Genomic DNA, 16865 nt, shown 5'->3' with positions numbered 1-16865 from the left:
GAAGCAAATGTCAATCCCAGTTATATTTATCAGCTGGAGGACAGTAAGGGCAGCTTTTTTAAAGGAAGGTGAGCACTACTGGTGTGGCACACGCACCAGAAATGGCAGACTTTGATGGCTCAGCAGCACTCAGTGTTTCTGGCAGAACCAGCAGTTTCTTTGGACAAGCACAGCACACAGGTGTCCCTAAGCTGTGACTTATAAACTCCCTGTGAGGTTTCACTAGTTCTTCTTTCCTAAATGGCTGGAAGAAGTTAAATGGAGAAAGGCCCATCAGAGGAGATGAAGATAAATCTTTGTTTTAATGAATCTGATGGTGAATCTCCCATTTTTTTTAACACAATGAGACCACAGTTTGGGTGAGCTGGTAGGTAGGGTAATGACTAATGTCTGCATGCATCACTACCAGTGTAAATGTATTCCCTTCCTTCTAAGTAAAATGCTTATTTTCACAAATTAGCACATTGTTGTGTTTCATTAATGTTTCCCAAGTATTCTGAAGGCAGAGTGATGACAAGCCACTGACAAAAAAATCAGAATTGTAGGAATTTAAGCAGGCTAACTTGTAATGGAGAGAAGGAAAAGCAGAAAACCATTTGTACACTTCAGCTGGGAAAGCAGTAAAATACTGACAGAAAAAAATGCCCATGCTGGTACTGCAGGCAAACCTGCTAACTGAGCTCCTAGCACCAGAGGCTTGGCAGGCCAGGCTGCTGTGCTAAGTACATGTCATTCCTACTAGAAGGTGTCATTTTTGTGGCTAGTCTCCGTTTTTGTGGAGGCTTTTTTTGGCCAGTGCTTGCGTTCAATGGCAAAAATCATCCGTGCGAGAACTCTACAACCAACAGTGACTGCTGCTTTCAGGGGAGCCCTGTTCTCATGAGGCCTCTACATTTCAGCAAAAACAGAGCAAAAAGGCACACACAGTCCTGTCAGGATGGCAGCAGAAAATCAGGTAACAGGACCGAGCCCTCACAAAAAGGCCCGTTACTTGTCAGTAGGCATCCATAGTAAGACATCAAAGTCAGCAAGTCCGTAAGTGTGGAGCTTCCATCCATGCAAGCAGGTCACGAGACTTCTAGCTCTGGGGTTTTTTTGGTGTGGGTTTTTTTGTTTCTGGGTTTTGTGGTGTTCTTTGTAGGGTGTTTTATTCCTAAGAAATTAAAACATGTAAGAAAATGGAATTCCATGTTTTAACTGCTGGGTACACTTTAAATGTGACTTCTGCTTTGACTTGATTGTCTGACAAAGCAGTTCTAAATCCTTAAGGATAAATGGTCCTTGGTCCAAGGACCCTTCTCTGAAACAATACAAATCAGTCATTTCTATATTTCTGAAAATTACTCTAGACACTATTAGATGCCCAAATAAATAAGGGCTTTACTTTAGGTTTGTATTTTATTAACATAGAACTATAAAGGTTCCATATATGTTTGCAGAAATTATTTTTCTATTTTTACATTTCTACAGTACAAATCATGAAGGTCTTCAGTTTGCCTTCATTTCATGAGACAAAATACATAAATGCTTTTTGAGACTGTATTTAATCTGAGTCAGCACTAATTGTGTTGTCTGAATCAATATAGTCTGGAGAGAGTATTGTGAGAAAGGGAAGGACACACTGTTTAATAAAACTGGAGCTGGTCCTCTGGCTTGCTAAATCTGCATAAAATGCTGAGGCAAATATTTAGACTACAAGTGGGTGCCTGCTGAATGAAGACACTGCACTCAACTTCTTTTCAGAGATTTATTTCTCTGATTTTCTTTATCTCCTTCACAAACAAAAGTTTATCAGATAAAGAGAAGCATAAAACTAAGGATGAGTGAGTAGACTGTACACCCTCAGTCTGGTAAGCCCAAGGTGATGTCCTTCCTACCTGCCTCTTCTCTTTATGCCTGGCTTGTTAAAACATTTGTGAATTAAGACAATAGAGAACCTGCTTTTGTGGCTAATCAAAAATCTTCAACTGAGAAAGAGGAGGTATCTGACAGCCAGCTGGAGAATACTTGCTGTTCACAATTTTTGTGGTAGGGGAAGACACGACACAGAAGGAAGGGAATTGGGAATTGGAACTAGATGATCTTTAAGGTCCCTTCCAACCCAAGTCTTTCTTCTATGAGCTACATATCAGCAAGGAGCTTCATGAGCTTTTCTCCTTCACTGCTTTCTCCTTTCTTTTTTTTTTTTTTTCTTTGTTTTTCCATCTCCCTTCAACCTGCTCCTCTGCAAAGGCAGAGCGAGGGTTATAGGCAAGGCTCCAACCCTGCCATGTCCTGAACTGCTCGTGGGGAAGAGGCTGTGATTGGCTCTATGCAAATTTGTGCTTTGCAGGCCTGCATGTGTGTGTGCACTAACGAGCATCCCTGCCTGGCTAATACCTTCCTGACCAGCCCACACTGCTCATCAGGTGCTGTGACCACTCAGAGTGGCTTTCCTTCACAGAATCTTTTCGTGGTAAGGCTGTTTGCCAAAATGTCACACCATGTCTAGCTCTGTTCTGGCCTGTTGAACTTTTTCCTGTGCTACTCCACCCCACTTCTCATGTCTCCTGTGAGCCATGGCTGAGACAATACAGGAGACATCTGGCATCAGCTGCCCATGCCACAGCTCAAGCATGGACCATTCCTGTGCCCACACAGCAGCAACTGTGGATGCTTTCCATGGAATAAAGAAAAACTCAAAGAATATATTCCAGTTGTCTCCTAAAGCTCTTCTCCAGCTGAACATTCTTCTGTAATTATCTTCCTTATATAATAACTATGGGCTCCTTAATTCAATCTACAATTAAAAAAAGAAGTGGAAATGCTTTTTTTTAAAAAAAGAATACTCTTCAGCTAGTTTTATTAAGGCTTTGTTCTTCCTTTAGATTTAATTTCATCATACTTCTTTCCTAATTAAAATCCAGTTTATTTTCCCCAAGTTGTAAAAGACAAAAGATCACTTTTCTCATTCACTAGACTAAATTGGATTTCAAAAACAGAACACTCTGACTTTTTTGTCTAATAGGATTTATTATACTATTTTGTATAATCATTGTAATTAGGAATTGTGTACCACTGTTTTAACAAAGCTTCCAGTCAGAAACACTGAAAATCTTACGGTTCTTACTCATTATGACTGAACCTTACTCTGAGCCGCTTTACTTTACTTAGACATAGCAAATCTTTCATGTTACCTTTTTTCCCCCCAGTTACTTGTAAGCAATTTATTGGGCAGCCCTCTCTAAAAGAACATCCTATCACATTTTTTTTAAGATATAAACCAAAGTTCTCAATCCCTTTTTCCCCTAGTCTGTCCTGATGTTGGGGATTGCTCCCAGTGCAGGATCTAAATGCAGGACTTTGCCCGTGGCCTTGCTGAAGTTCAGGAGGTTTGCACAGGCCCTCTCCTCAAGCGTGATCCCTCTCTGGATGGCATCCCTTGCCTCTGGAGGACCTGCTGTACCACTTGGCTTGATTGGAAGGACAGAGGAGACCACCATCTGTGCTCCTGCTCCTTTTAACATTGCTGTGAGGAATACCTTGTCTCTTTTGGTGGTTCTGAGCTGTCTTGTTGCAGTATCACTAGCCACAGTCTCCCCAGAAAAAAACAACCTGCTTACAAATCTGGAATTCTTCTGAAATATGTCACCTGAGCCCCCAGGCTGCTGAGTGGGCATTCACAGCCACCAGCTGTGACCACTGGGGCTCCAGACCCACAACCAGCAGCGAAAAGAGGGGCCTGGTGTGGCACTTCCCACCTTTGGCTGTGGCTGCAGCTGCCTGCAGGTTGCTGACCCGGCTTTGTTCCTCTGGAGAGAGCTGCAGGCCCTAAGCAGTGTCTGAAGCCCCCGGAGCCACGGGTACAGTGGAGGCTCAGACTGTTTCTTTATTACCACATGAACGAACCCAGCCTGCTTGGTCTCCCATAATCATCCCCAGGTCCCAGCCATGACACCAGTGGCACCAGCAGTGCGTGCTGTGGTGACATGTACCAACCCCACAGCCGTGAGGAAATTCCTCCTTCAGGGCTGAAAATGTTGCGTTCCTTCCTAAAAACATGATGGTTAAAGTTCAACATGTGTGCGATGCCCAGCTGTCCCTTGCCATGCAGGCATGCACAGCACAGGCATGCTTCGGCTTTGTTTGAAACAAGAAAATGCACAATGTGGTCATTTTCTCTCTCCCTGGGACACTTTGAATGCAGCCTGCATGTATAGTACAGATGTGTGAACTCACTGTTCTGAACTTCCACAGCTGAAACGAGAGTCTAGACACCTTATTACTATCTAAAGAGGCACTTATTCGTGCAGGTCAAATTGATTTGAAGTGTCCACTCCTCATTTGCAAGGCATTATTTCTGAAGGGATAGTTTGGGTTATTTTTGTGTGCTGTGTTAATTTCACACGGATTCGCTACTGAGTAGGTAACTTCAGGGTTTGTTGCTGCAAACCTGCTCAGTGCTGGGAGCAGCAGCTGGGAAGTCAGCACAGAATCCTCGTCCCCTTAGCAAGGATTAATGCTTTTGTGTAACACCCGGCTTCCGCTTACAGAAGCCTGTATGTAATGAGATGGTGGAACCTTTTCTAAAACCTTGTTTCTGATGGATTGCGACTGGGGTTTTGTCATAAGACCTCAGCAGGCATTGTTAGTAATTAGTATCTTTATATATAATCCTTAATGATTTCCATATACTGTTGTAGAAACTGTGTGTTGGAGGCTGGTGAGTAATCCGTGTTATTGAAGATGCATATGCACTATAATTACACTGTTCTCTCTAATGCTGCAGGCAGAAAAACATATCAGGTAATGACATATGCGGATCCTGGTTCCAGTTTGAAAATGAAGAGTGCACCATCAGCCTGTTATTTATGATACTTGAAACTGGTTTTCCAAAGTGTTAAATGTGCTGGTGACTTCCTCCTTTTGAAGATCTAATACTCTTATCTTTGTTAACTATATCTTTTGGATGCTGGGTGTTCCTGCCAAAGAAGACATTTCAGAAAAGTTGTACTGGATGCTAAAAGTCAGAATTTCTGAAATCTAAATGACCAAGAAGGCTTGTAAAAGTTGTCCTTGCTTCAGCTCAACGTATCTTGACATAACCCTAAGGAGAAAAAGAGATTCTCATTCATTTAATTTGTGTAGTTTCAAAGGATGAAAGATATCAATAAGTAATATTTCAAAGTCACACAGTTTTTCTTACTGGCCTGATTTTTGGCTAAAAGCAAGAAGCTATCTGATTGAATTTTGAACTTTTTTAATAAAGTGGGAGGATATGAGAGTGGTGACCGCAATGCATTTGGTTCTGGGAACACATTCCCCAGAATGCTGATAATAAAAAAAATGAGAAGTCATGGAGATGAGCAATGGAAAAAAATAAACCAGAACAAACCAACCCAAAGTGGAAGAATTAAAGGGGAAAAAAAAGGTAAAGTTTAAAATAGCCAAATATATAACATCTAGATAATGACAATTTTGGTTCTAATTCAAGAAAGCACTTAAAGTTACTTAAGTGTTGCACTGAATGAGAATGCACTCCTGAGTTGAAAAGCAAAGGAACTGGTAGCAGTTTAAGTGTCTAGCATCCTGTCCCTGAGGTGGGGAGAGAATAACTTGGGGACATGTAAATATCGAAATCTACATTTCATCTTTGTAGAATAAGATTTTTGCTGTTTCAAGTGAAACATTTCTTTCTTGGGACTGTCTAAGGTAACAGAATATGATAGTACTAAACATTTTCTTGGGAATAATTCTGACCTAGCAGGGAAATCAATTTATTGACCCCAGAGATTTCCCTGTGTTGTTTGCTCAATTGGAACACTAAAAAAATAAAACTGGGAAAGCAAACTGGCATTTGCAGAAATGTGAACTCACTGCTATTTCAGTGTTAATTTTCACTAATGATTTTTGAAGGCTGTTGGGTGAGAACCCTCCCTCTTCCCTTCCCCCTTCCAATTGCCCTTAATATATTATTATCCAATTTAGCTCCCCTGTCAAGGGAATCTTTTGCTCTCTGATCTCTGCTGTAAAAGGAATGAAAAAGCACAAGTAAGCTGACAAAGTCTAAAGGACCAAACTACACTAGGTTCATGCATAATGTAGTCATCACATCTTCTTTTAATATTACTGAGTTCATATGATATTCAATGCTCACACTCAGAAGAGATAGAGACATATCTATTCCTTACTTATGGATATTATTTCTATGTTAATGAATTCTCTTTCCATCAACAGATAAAAACTCGGGAGATGGAGAATTCCTCTCAAGCTCTCTTGATTCTAAAACATTTTATGTAATTACCAATATATTTAGTATTTAGTTTTCTCAGAATGGAAATTTTAACATAGCTCTTGCATACTGTATTATAATACTCTTTAAAACTTCAACTTCCACATGCAAATGTAAGCTAAGTAGCATTCTGGATTAACAATTAAAAAAAAAAAAGACAAGTGAAAATAAATTTAATTACAAAGCCAATTCACTTCAATAGCATAAAAAATTGATCTTATGTAACTTTAAAATGTACATCTACTGCACTAAGTCCCAAGGTGGTACAGTACTGGTAAGTATGAAGTAGGCTTATTTCAGCCATGAAGGAACAGGCCATGCAAACTTCCTAAAGCACTTACTGCTATAAGTAATATGAAGTGTTTTCTGGAATACCACTGGAAGTGTTTCCTTTGGATAGATGCATTTATAAACAATTAACAGTGGGGAGTCTGCAAAGAGATTCCTTCTGTTCCTTTAAAAGTGAAGTGGCTGTGAAGGAAGGGTAGTGATCATATATATATAAAACCAACAAAAAAACTGAACTAAGAGCAGTGAAGGGGAAAAATGCTTCTGTTCCTCACTTCAGTTAAAGTCCATGTTGAGAGGAACATAGCTACTCTTTGTTTGCCATTGCCGACTGCCACGCTATCAGACTGTGATTTCTTTTTAATCAGCATCATTTAAAAGGAAACAAATCACCATGTACGAGCTAATTCAGTTTGATGAGAAACCCAGGATGACAGAAGGGGATGGAAGCGTTACAGAAGGATGTACTTCTGAGTGACAATTAAGTTTAGTGCTCAGATTAGCCAAAAGCAGCCTAGTCATCAGCTGATGCACTGCAAAGCAAGAAGACTGAAAACATTAAACAGCAATTTGCTTCTATGGAAAAATAAGCTGCAAGTGGCTCCAGCCTTGTTTTTAAATACCCAAATGGAATTGTGCAGATAATAAGGGGATGTGCAAAGACTGGAAAAACTGTGGAGGTTCTTTGCTCAGCTGTGGGTGGGTTGGTGTGAGCGAGGAAGAAACTACGAAATAAAATTTTAAAAAGATGATACTTAATGCATAAGTCTCGGCCAGTAACTCCTTGTTCTGAAAAGTACAAATTAGTGCTTTTCCTTCCATCTAGCTTTGCTAGAAATCCCTAATTTGATGTATTGAAATTGACACAGAAATTATGAGGTGGCTCAGAATGGGGCGAAATCCTCCCACATGATGCAATATGCTCCAGGCTCAGCGGTGACTCTCTCAGAAGCCAGGAAAAAAAATATCTGAGTGCTTGTGTGTGAGAGGATTTGCTCTAAAGGGGGATTCTGTGCTGTAACACTTCTGTACGAACCTGATGTTGAGAAATGTAGCAGCCAGCTCTAACCCATACCACCAGTTAGTGCTTTTCAGCATGAGGAAACACGAGTGGGAGCTGTGCACTCCAGCTGCGCTGCCAGGAAGGAGCTGGAGATGCCTGTTTCCACACCCTGGGGATTGTCACTCCAAAAACTCTCAGAGATCGATCACAGGCACTTCATCTTTGAAGGCTTTTGAGAACAGGTCAGACAAATGTGCCACAGATGGCCCTTTTGAGATGGGGTAGATTAGATGACCTCTCAAATTTCTTTTCACCCTGTTTTCTGTGGCTCTTCAATCGATCTTTTGAGGAATAGCTGGTGCCAGTTTCAAATCCTAAATAGCCTAGAATGAATGAATCTTCTTGATAAAATGTTATTCCTCAGTCCTGCTCCATGTCTTCCAGCCTTTTCTGTGAACAGGGTGTATTACCAGTTTGGCAGGCAAAGCACAGGGACCAGAGAGACAGCTGGTGAAGACAACTATCTTGTGGGTGCAACTTCTTAGGGAAACTGATATGGGGCAATAGAGTGGATTTGGTCTGAAGCACTGCAAAGTGAGGGGATTAACTCTTCCCTTCTCACTAGCTGCAATCCGCTTTCCAAGCACACATTAGAAGACTGGGATTTGGAAGGAAGGTGGACAGAATTTGGGACTCTTTTCTCACACCCACTCAGCACAAGAGTTATCTTGATCAGAGGAAAAGGACCAGTCACCCGTGATATCGCACAATCCCTTTTTATGAAAGCAAATGCGGCAATTTTATGAACTTTCTCTGCAGGCTCTCTTGGAAGCCCACAAAGTGTTCCCCAGGGGAAGGCTTGCTGGAAGAGATGGTTTAGTCCTGGGGCGTGCATAAATGCACATGCAGGTTTGGACTGCAGTGCTTATGCACTGCCTCTCCCCACCTGGTGAGGCAATCCATGGTCTTGGTAGGGTCCAGGTGGAGAAATAAGGGCTAGATAAACATGCCAGATGTGCTTGGAAGGAGTATTTGTTCATGGAAGGGGTAGGTGAAAAGATTGAGCTCTGGGACCGCACTTCCAAGGGAAGGTGGCATGTAGCGGCATAAGCCGAGAGTCCAGCGAGTAGCAGACACCAGTGGAGCGAAGTGGTGTGGCAAAGCTGCAGGAAAAACAGCAAAGAAGTTCTTATACAACCATGATGTAGCCAAATGTAGTCTAAGAAATGTTGCGTCTGGGTGTGAACAGAGTAAAAGCTGCCCAGAGATATGCCAGTTGGCTTGGCTGTGACAAGCTGCTTGTAGTGAATTCAGATGGCTTCATAACCAGCATCTGGGTTACACTGCCCATGTATTTTTAAGCATTAAAAAAACTACTTATAATTTACAGAAACAATCTCCTATTTTGTCAGTAATGCTTCCTCAATATTACTCATTACTCTGTGCCATGTTGAGTTCCTAGCAATTATCCTGGAGCATCAACCAAGGCACTCAACCCATCTCACTGAATAATCTCATTACTGTTTTATTTTTCTTTTGGTTCTCCAGCATGTCCCAAAAGATAGGATGTGCTGTTTTTACAACTACCGTATGCATCTGAATTAGATATCAGAACCATGTGTCTTATTTCTCACTGTAGTCAATAGAAAGGGAGTGCCCATTCCACAGCAGAATACAGAAAAGGGACTTGGCTGTGGCAGGCACCCCAAAGGAACTGCCTCATCCCCTATTGCAAGCAGTGGTGGACAGGTGGAGTGAAATGATGATTAGGCTTTAGGGAAAACTGTGGCCCTCTGACTGGAAAAGCAAAACTGCTGTTCTGGAAGGAAGATGGTGTAGAGCAGGAGCAACTTGAGGACTTGCCTAGAGCAGAGCAGAATGCAAACAGCTCAAGTAAAGTTACTGGGCATAAATAAAAGCCTTTAAACTCCAGTGTGTATGCCTTTGTTTGGGGTAAAGTACTCTTAGGTTAATGTAGTTTGAAGGTTGCCTTACTCCCAGATGAGAAGCACCTACATGGTGGTTTAACAGGCTTCGATATATGCTCATTAACTTTACACTCTTAGTTGGCTCTTCATAAATTTCTGATGTATTGACTCTGTTGGGAGTTCTGTTGCGTTTCTTTTAGTTCTTTGTTGTAGCTTTACTGGAAAACAACAATCTCTGTGATTTCCTAGTGAAAAAGTGAAAAGCCACCCTCAACCCCATTCTAAAAAACAAATAAACAAACAAGAAACCCCCCACAAGCAAAAACAAACAAACAAAAAACCACCCCAAAATAGATTTTTTTTTTTAAGGCAGAAAAGTTAGCAATAGCAGCAGAGACAGCTGTTCACTGGGGACCCAGTGTACCTGTCACAGGAAACGCTGATAGCACCAAAAGAGTGAGGCAGGGTCAGTTGCTAGAATGTGATTTGTATGAAAATACATTGTGTAATTTAAAGGTGCAGTTTTGACGATCTTTATTATTACTTTATGGGGTCTTACATAAAAAGTTGAACTTAGTACTGTGCTAGTAATATTCATGAAATGCTGTTATGAAATGTGATAAAAGTTTATAGGGAAGTCATTACTGTAACCAGGAAGCACTGCCTCTTCCCAAATACCACCGGTGGGAAGGTAATCTCCCTGCATCAGATGAGTCAAGTGACTTCAGGGAGCTGATGCCAACCCAGATACAGCCGTGCTCGCCACCTGAACACTTGAGACTGCGCGGGTCTGGGAGAAATAAAGCAATGGCTTTACCAGGACCCATCAGGAAGTGTCTTCTGCCCCTCTCCCCGGTGGTTGCAGAACAGCGCCGTTGGTGCTGCAGGGAGATGGGGATGCAGAGCCCCGGCCTGGGCAGGGGGGGCTCAGCCGCCCTGAAGCCGGTGTCGGTAATTATTAGCTGCTAATGGCGAGAAAAACCATTACATTACACAATAGGCTTTCCTTTCACACCGCTAATTGTGTGATGAACTTACTTTGGCAGTAAATTGTCGCATCTGCTGTGTAGAGAGATTACACTTAGGGAAATAAAATAAATGCAGTTGCCGTTCCTTTATCCCTGCATGATTGAAGCACTGAAAAAAAAGAAAAAAAAAAAACTTGGCAGATGGAACATAGTATTTGTTAGACAAGGCTTTAGGGGGAGGTGATAACGTTTTTTTAGACAACTGATATAGTAGGAAAACAGGCGAGCTTTCACAAGACCTCTTCAATTTGTACTTTCTGCTCTGATTGCACTTACGGGAGAAGCAACACCAAAGGCCCCAATCGAGGTACATTTTTTGGTGTCAGTGCTAGCTGGAGATTTTTTCTGCCCATGCGCTTCCATTTGCTCCTACTTCAGTAGCTTGATCCCCCCTTGTCCTGATCCTTCAGCCGTGACGAGGCAGCTGTCTGGATCTAGAAATAAATAGGCTGGCAGAGCGGAATGTGGTGTCAGTGATGGGTTGAGCTGCTGCTCACTTTTTCACCGGTGTTTGAGGTGAACTCATTGTCACCCGGGTCGTGGAACCGATCCCGCTGAAATACTACTCTGGCAGCAAAATCAACAAATAAAGAAACGCGGTGTTTGGAATAAAAAGATGGATAGTGTGGAATAGAAGAATTGATAGTGTTAAGTTTTTTCTTCCAGAGAGGGAGGCAACTTTCAGACACTAAGGGACATGAGGGCCTGTGGGGAAAAACGTGTCACCAAGGTAGAATTACTGTGGACACTGTGAGTTTTTGTTCCTGTTTCTAGCCTGTAGCTAGTAATTATTAAATGACTGCTAGCTCTTTCATCTGCTCTGTCCTGAAATGTTCTAGAATTTAACACCCCTAGTCATTTAATCAGTGAAACAGTATTTGGAAAGCAGAACAATGCTTTTTGAATGCATTGCAATATGATTTTTATTGTTTTTCTGTCTTAAGTCTGTCACTGGTCTTCAGCTCTTTTAAATACTAGTTCTCATGATTACCTGCTTCTACATGTTAATTCTAAATAACAGTGCCCTAGCAAGTATTCTGTAAAATTATTCTGGGCTCCAGAAAATGTTCGTTCTTTTCCTTCACTTCTAGAAACTGTTCTGTACTTATTAATTATTTACACTGCAAGATGGATGACACTTTAACAGACCAAAATCTGTTAAAAGGCAGCAGAAAATTTTGTTTCATGTGTCCTTCAGTGCATTAGGAATAAAAGGGAAGGTAAGAAGGAGTAAATTTTGTAGAGAGATATTTATTTATTATTTTGTTGTTCTAAGTAATCTGTACACAGAAATTGGATATTTATGTCTTTATTTAGCTACAAAATGAAGAAGATAATGTTACAATGGTACTTGTTGCATCTTTGGAGATACATTTCTATGGTAATGATGTATCATGTCATAAAGAAAAGAGACAACACAAATAAAATTATACTTCTATTTTTTTAAAATAAATATAAAAGTAAAGGCTGTTTTGGATCTGTATTGCCCTGTTCAAACCAAGCCTTATAATCCTCAATCCAGAATTTCAGTGAACGGAAATGGAAATTTTGACTGAGACATGGACAACAGTATTACCAAAACATTGTTCCTAACGATCCAGAACAGTATTTCTAAAACTTTCAGTAGTATTTTCCTGTGAGCCTACAGTTCCATTGTCTCTATTCAATAGGGGAATTTGCTTTTTCTGGTGCTTAGTCTGATGCTGTCTCTGATATGTGCAGGCTGATTGTCAAAAAATCACAGCGGTCTTTGGGGTGCCTTAGCAATAATCACGAATTGCTTGAGAGGAACGACAAATCTTTTATTTAAATGTCCTCTAGCAAGAGTCCTACTTTCAAACATATGTCTATGTCATGTCAGCCTCTCCTTTCAATACCAACTGCCTGTTTATAAGTCAGGTCCGTAACACTGGGTTTGTGTTGCCCAAAGTCATATTTACACAATGCCTTTGTCAGTTTGATTGAGACAAATGCAGAAAGTGACAGATGGGTTAATGGTCCTACCACAGTGTCATCACATCACTTCAGGAAATGACATCAACATGCAATCATGGTGTGATGTGCTATTACAGTTCATTTGTCTTGAGAACAATTCTGGAGAATCAATGAATGTCCCTTGGTTCACAATCAGCCATAAAACTGCACATCCTGCTCCTCTGAGTTGTTGATGCATTATTCCATGCCTTGGTTCCTGCAATTGATTCCTGAGCCTTAACACTGTCTCTGGAGATGGACAAAAGTCAGACCTACATCTTTTCAGGAAACGTTCCTTTAGTTTCAGTTCAGGAGAAACAAACAAACAAACAAACCAACCAACCAACCAAAAGAATACTCCCCATCCCCTCCCCCACAAACCTTCATCATGAGTCCCAAACCAAATTTGTGCAGGAACCAGACACACCTTTGCAATTACCATTGCAGGTGCCTACTGGAATTAATATTTTTGTACCTTTCTGTGCTCCCAGTGTCCACGGGTTCAGTGAATATTAAAGGTCAGTCATATGAGGAGCAGCTGAGGGAGCTGGGGGTGTTTAGCCTGGAGAAAAGGAGGCTCATGGGTGACCTTGTCATTCTCTACAACTGAACCTCAAAGGAGGTTGTAGCCAAGGGGCAGTCGGCCTCTTCTCCCAAGCAACTGGTGACAGGACAAGAGGACATAGTCTTAAACCGTGCCAGAGGAGGTTCAGGTTGGACATCAGGAAGAATTTCTTCATGGAAAGGGTTGCCAAGCATTGGGATGAACTGCTCAAGGAAGTGGTGGAGTTACCATCCGAGGAGATGTTCAATCTGTGGAGGACTGGATGTGGCACTTGGTGCTGTGGTCTAGTTGAGAAGGTGGTGATCAGTCACAGGTTAGACTTAAGGATCTTGGAGGTCTTTTCCAGCCTAAATGGTTCTGTGATTCCACTCTTCTCTCTCTGCTGTTTACAGTAGTTCCCCCTCACCCTGCCAGACTTTGCATTTCTCTGCCTCCCATCCACTTTAAAGATGCATTAAGAAAGTTTAAGTTCCTTGTGCTGTCTGCAGTAGATGAGTTTCTATTCATTGCCTACTCCCAGCTTGAGACCAGTACCTTCAGTACTAACATACAAGTTTTTTAGCTCAGTTTTTCATCTGTCTGCATTTATACCACTTCCCTCTCATTGAACCACTCCACAATTGAACACTCTGGTATTACATAACTTCTGCAAATAGCAAGGTATTTCTGTGAAAGTGCATTGTGAAATAAATTGTATTGCATTGTAGCGGAGACATAATATGACATTCTCTGGAGGAAACAATTATTTGCTCAATAATGTCCATCACATTCAGCTCTTCAGCTTATGGGACATTCTTGTAAGGTCAGAAGGGTATGTTTCTTGGTAAAATGATTGTGTTCTAACTTAGAATATGCTCTTTCACTAAACACGAAAACTACATAAAACTACAGAAAAGCAGTCTTATCATGCCCATAATAGAAGCGGACTTTTCTCATTTAATTTATTTTGAGAAAATACATTTCCTGCTTATTTTCAAAATTGTTATTTCTAGATGTGGATGTCCACATAAATTAGGTTTCTCCCTGTCTGAATCACAGATGCAACACAGTATTAGGAGACCACAAATTGCAGAAGTTATATTGTGGAAGAGTATCTGTGACAGTCCATTCTTTAAAATTTTTCTTAAATTCTTTGTTTCAGGTCTTCTGTGCATTTACTTGTAAATAAAAATCTGCTATTATTTTATGGAGCCAGTTTCAGCCTTCTTTTTTCTCCAAACAACAAGTGTCATCAAATTGACAAGATTTAAATGGCACGCAGCGAGAGTTTTGTGTTGCCCTGATAAGTTTTGTCAGCTGATCTCATTCAAAAAAACCCCAAAAAACAAAAAACAAACCAAACTTGAGAATATTAGAAGTTGGTCAGTAAAAGGCTCCTTAGTTGTGGCCTCTTTATTAATAGCCTTGAACTTTTCCTGAGCATTAGCTTTGATCGCTAACTGTGTGTAATCACCTACTGGCAGGGGGCACAGTAGGCTCTCGTCTTTGGGTAATGCAACCTTACTGATGTGCCAGGTCAGCCAATAAATAAAAGTAAATTGAAACTGGATTGTGGCCTTCTATCAAAATGCACAGTTGTGTTTAGACTTTCAAGGACAAGGTACATTACATGTAATCAAAAGAATCTGAAAGCACCAAAGGAGTGCTTACCGTCCAGGTGAGCCTTAGGAGTTTCCAGCCTTAGCACTCATTTAAACAGGATTGATGGGATGTTACTGAAGGCAGATGAGAGAAGCTGTGCTGGAAACCCTTACAAAACAACTTGTAAAACTTTGTGCCTCCTTAGCAATGTGTGAAGTATTAAATACTTTTGCAGCACAAATGTTGTGCTTGTTTGCTCAGCTTAAATAACAGAAGAGTACAAACATGAGACAACAAAAATGTCTGTGAGTGGCTTTACAGATTTTTTTTTAATAAATTCTAAAGTCTCTATTAAGCAACTCTTATTTCCAAGGCAAGAATAGTCCTTAGGAACTTAACTTTGACATGTACTTATGTACATAACATCTTCTGTGTAGAACTGAATAGGCTTTTTTTTTCTTTTCTCCCTTCTTTTAATTAATTTGTTAATCCAAAATGGGTCTTAATTAAATCTGGTTGTGAGTAATCTTAGGCACCCTTGCTCCTGCTTCTGTAGGATGGATTTAGGTAAGATCGATGGATTCAGCTTGTGACTTCTCTTCTGTCAGAAGTGGAGATAAAATTAGGTATAAAAATATTTCCCTCTCAGTAAAGTAGTGGCAATCTAACAGGATCTGCTTGGAGCTTTCCTTTGGCAGGGTCAGTTAGATGTTTTAAGAGTCTGTCAGATGATCCCTGATTAACGGACACAAAAAAGATCAATACCTACGTTAAGTAAATGATAGTTGGCAAGTAGATGGGAAAATATCCAAAGTTTAATGTAATTGACCCATATAACATACAAATGGGGAAAAAAACCCTCAAACCTGTGAGCAAGGAGTAGCTTGCTGTGGGCCATACTCAAATACTCTTCCTGCTTACCTGTCTCATCTTTCCTGATGAATCATCCTACTGTGGGCTGTGGAAGCCCCTCCTCAGCACAGAGTGCTTTTCACTTCACATTAATGCAGTGCCTGTCACATATAACAATACCTCTTTGAAATTCTTTTTTACTTGAGATGAGCTCAAGTACCCTGAGCAAAGAAATGTACCTCTTCAATCCTATCTTACGAAGAATTTTCATATAGGCTAATCTAGTCCAAATATGTATATATAATTCATATGGGTTTTATATGCACATTGTACATATCTGAATCTTCTTATCCAGAACTACCCTTCAGTTAAGACCCCGGATTTATAAAGATTGGTTCTGTTGAAATGTTTGTTGTACATTTTCTTGTTATGAAGAAAATGCATTATTAATTGTTAACTGTTGGAAGGAATAAATATTTCTTCATAGGTTCATCACAGACATCCCTAGCATAGGGGTCAGGAGAACCAAGGAAGGTTGATGTAAGGTTAAAAAGAGCAAAATTTTTACTGCAAATGTTTCAATTGGTGTGTATAAGAGTAAATGTTGGAGAAAGCTAAATAGTAATACTGATGGAAGACTCAGCTCCCTTCTGACTCTTATGGACATGTCCCCTGAAAAGAAGTGTAACAAACAATCAAACAATTCAAAACCAGAAATGGAAAATGGTCTGTTACTAAAACTTCACTGGATGTGACCTTCTGCTAAGAGCACTCAAAGTGTTTACACTACCAGATCTAAAAATAAGTGATGGACAGAAAATTGGCAGGATGCTCCCTGAGGTCTAAATGGTGTAATGTCATGTAGTTTGTAACTGCATGGATATTTGTCACTGCAATCCTGCATGAAGGACACACACTGTGCAAACTCTCATTAATGTGTTACATTGCTTTTCAGTTATGGTTGGTGAGTTGAGTCTGATATTTTCCCTTGTCTTCCCTGAATTCATTGTGGAAAGCTGTATGATGCTTTATGAATTACACAATAGTGTCTTCTGTGAAATATGCAAGTACCTGATTATAGCATCCGCCTGTGCTTGACAGCTCCATTGACAAATTTGTTAAAATTATTTTCTCTTTGTGCCCCCTCCAGAATATTATGAGCTGCTTGTGCCAGAGGAGGTCACCCAGGAAGGCCTGTGTGCTGAAGAGGAGCACTTCATTTGCCATCTCATTCATACCTCTCAAGATTTTTAAGATTAATTATTTATCAAAGCAGCTTCTGTCAGGAGTTTGGACAGCACATGTCTTCTTTAATTATTCCTGACATTTTTTCTCCAGTGAAGCACATGGTGAGTTTCTTGAAGAAAAAGATGCT

The 16865-nt window shown here is 40.6% G+C and overlaps 1 long non-coding RNA gene across 1 annotated transcript in view; it reads right to left on the bottom strand.

The window, feature by feature from the left end:
- Nucleotides 1-8592: 8592 nt before the first annotated feature.
- LOC126652904 (uncharacterized) overlaps nt 8593-16865 on the bottom strand; it is a 51979-nt gene continuing 43706 nt past the window's right edge. Inside the window, exons 2-3 of the long non-coding RNA XR_007632069.1 lie at nt 10529-10627; nt 8593-8725 (exon numbers count right to left, since the gene is read on the bottom strand). This is a non-coding gene — a long non-coding RNA (uncharacterized LOC126652904). The remainder of the gene's footprint in view (nt 8726-10528; nt 10628-16865) is intronic.

The sequence above is a fragment of the Myiozetetes cayanensis genome, unplaced genomic scaffold (assembly GCF_022539395.1).
Source record: "Myiozetetes cayanensis isolate MyiCay16 unplaced genomic scaffold, myiCay2020 scf9, whole genome shotgun sequence".
Lineage (NCBI taxonomy): Eukaryota > Metazoa > Chordata > Aves > Passeriformes > Tyrannidae > Myiozetetes > Myiozetetes cayanensis.
The sequence above is the reverse complement of the archived record's forward strand: the minus strand, read 5'-3'. Positions and strand labels throughout refer to the sequence as shown.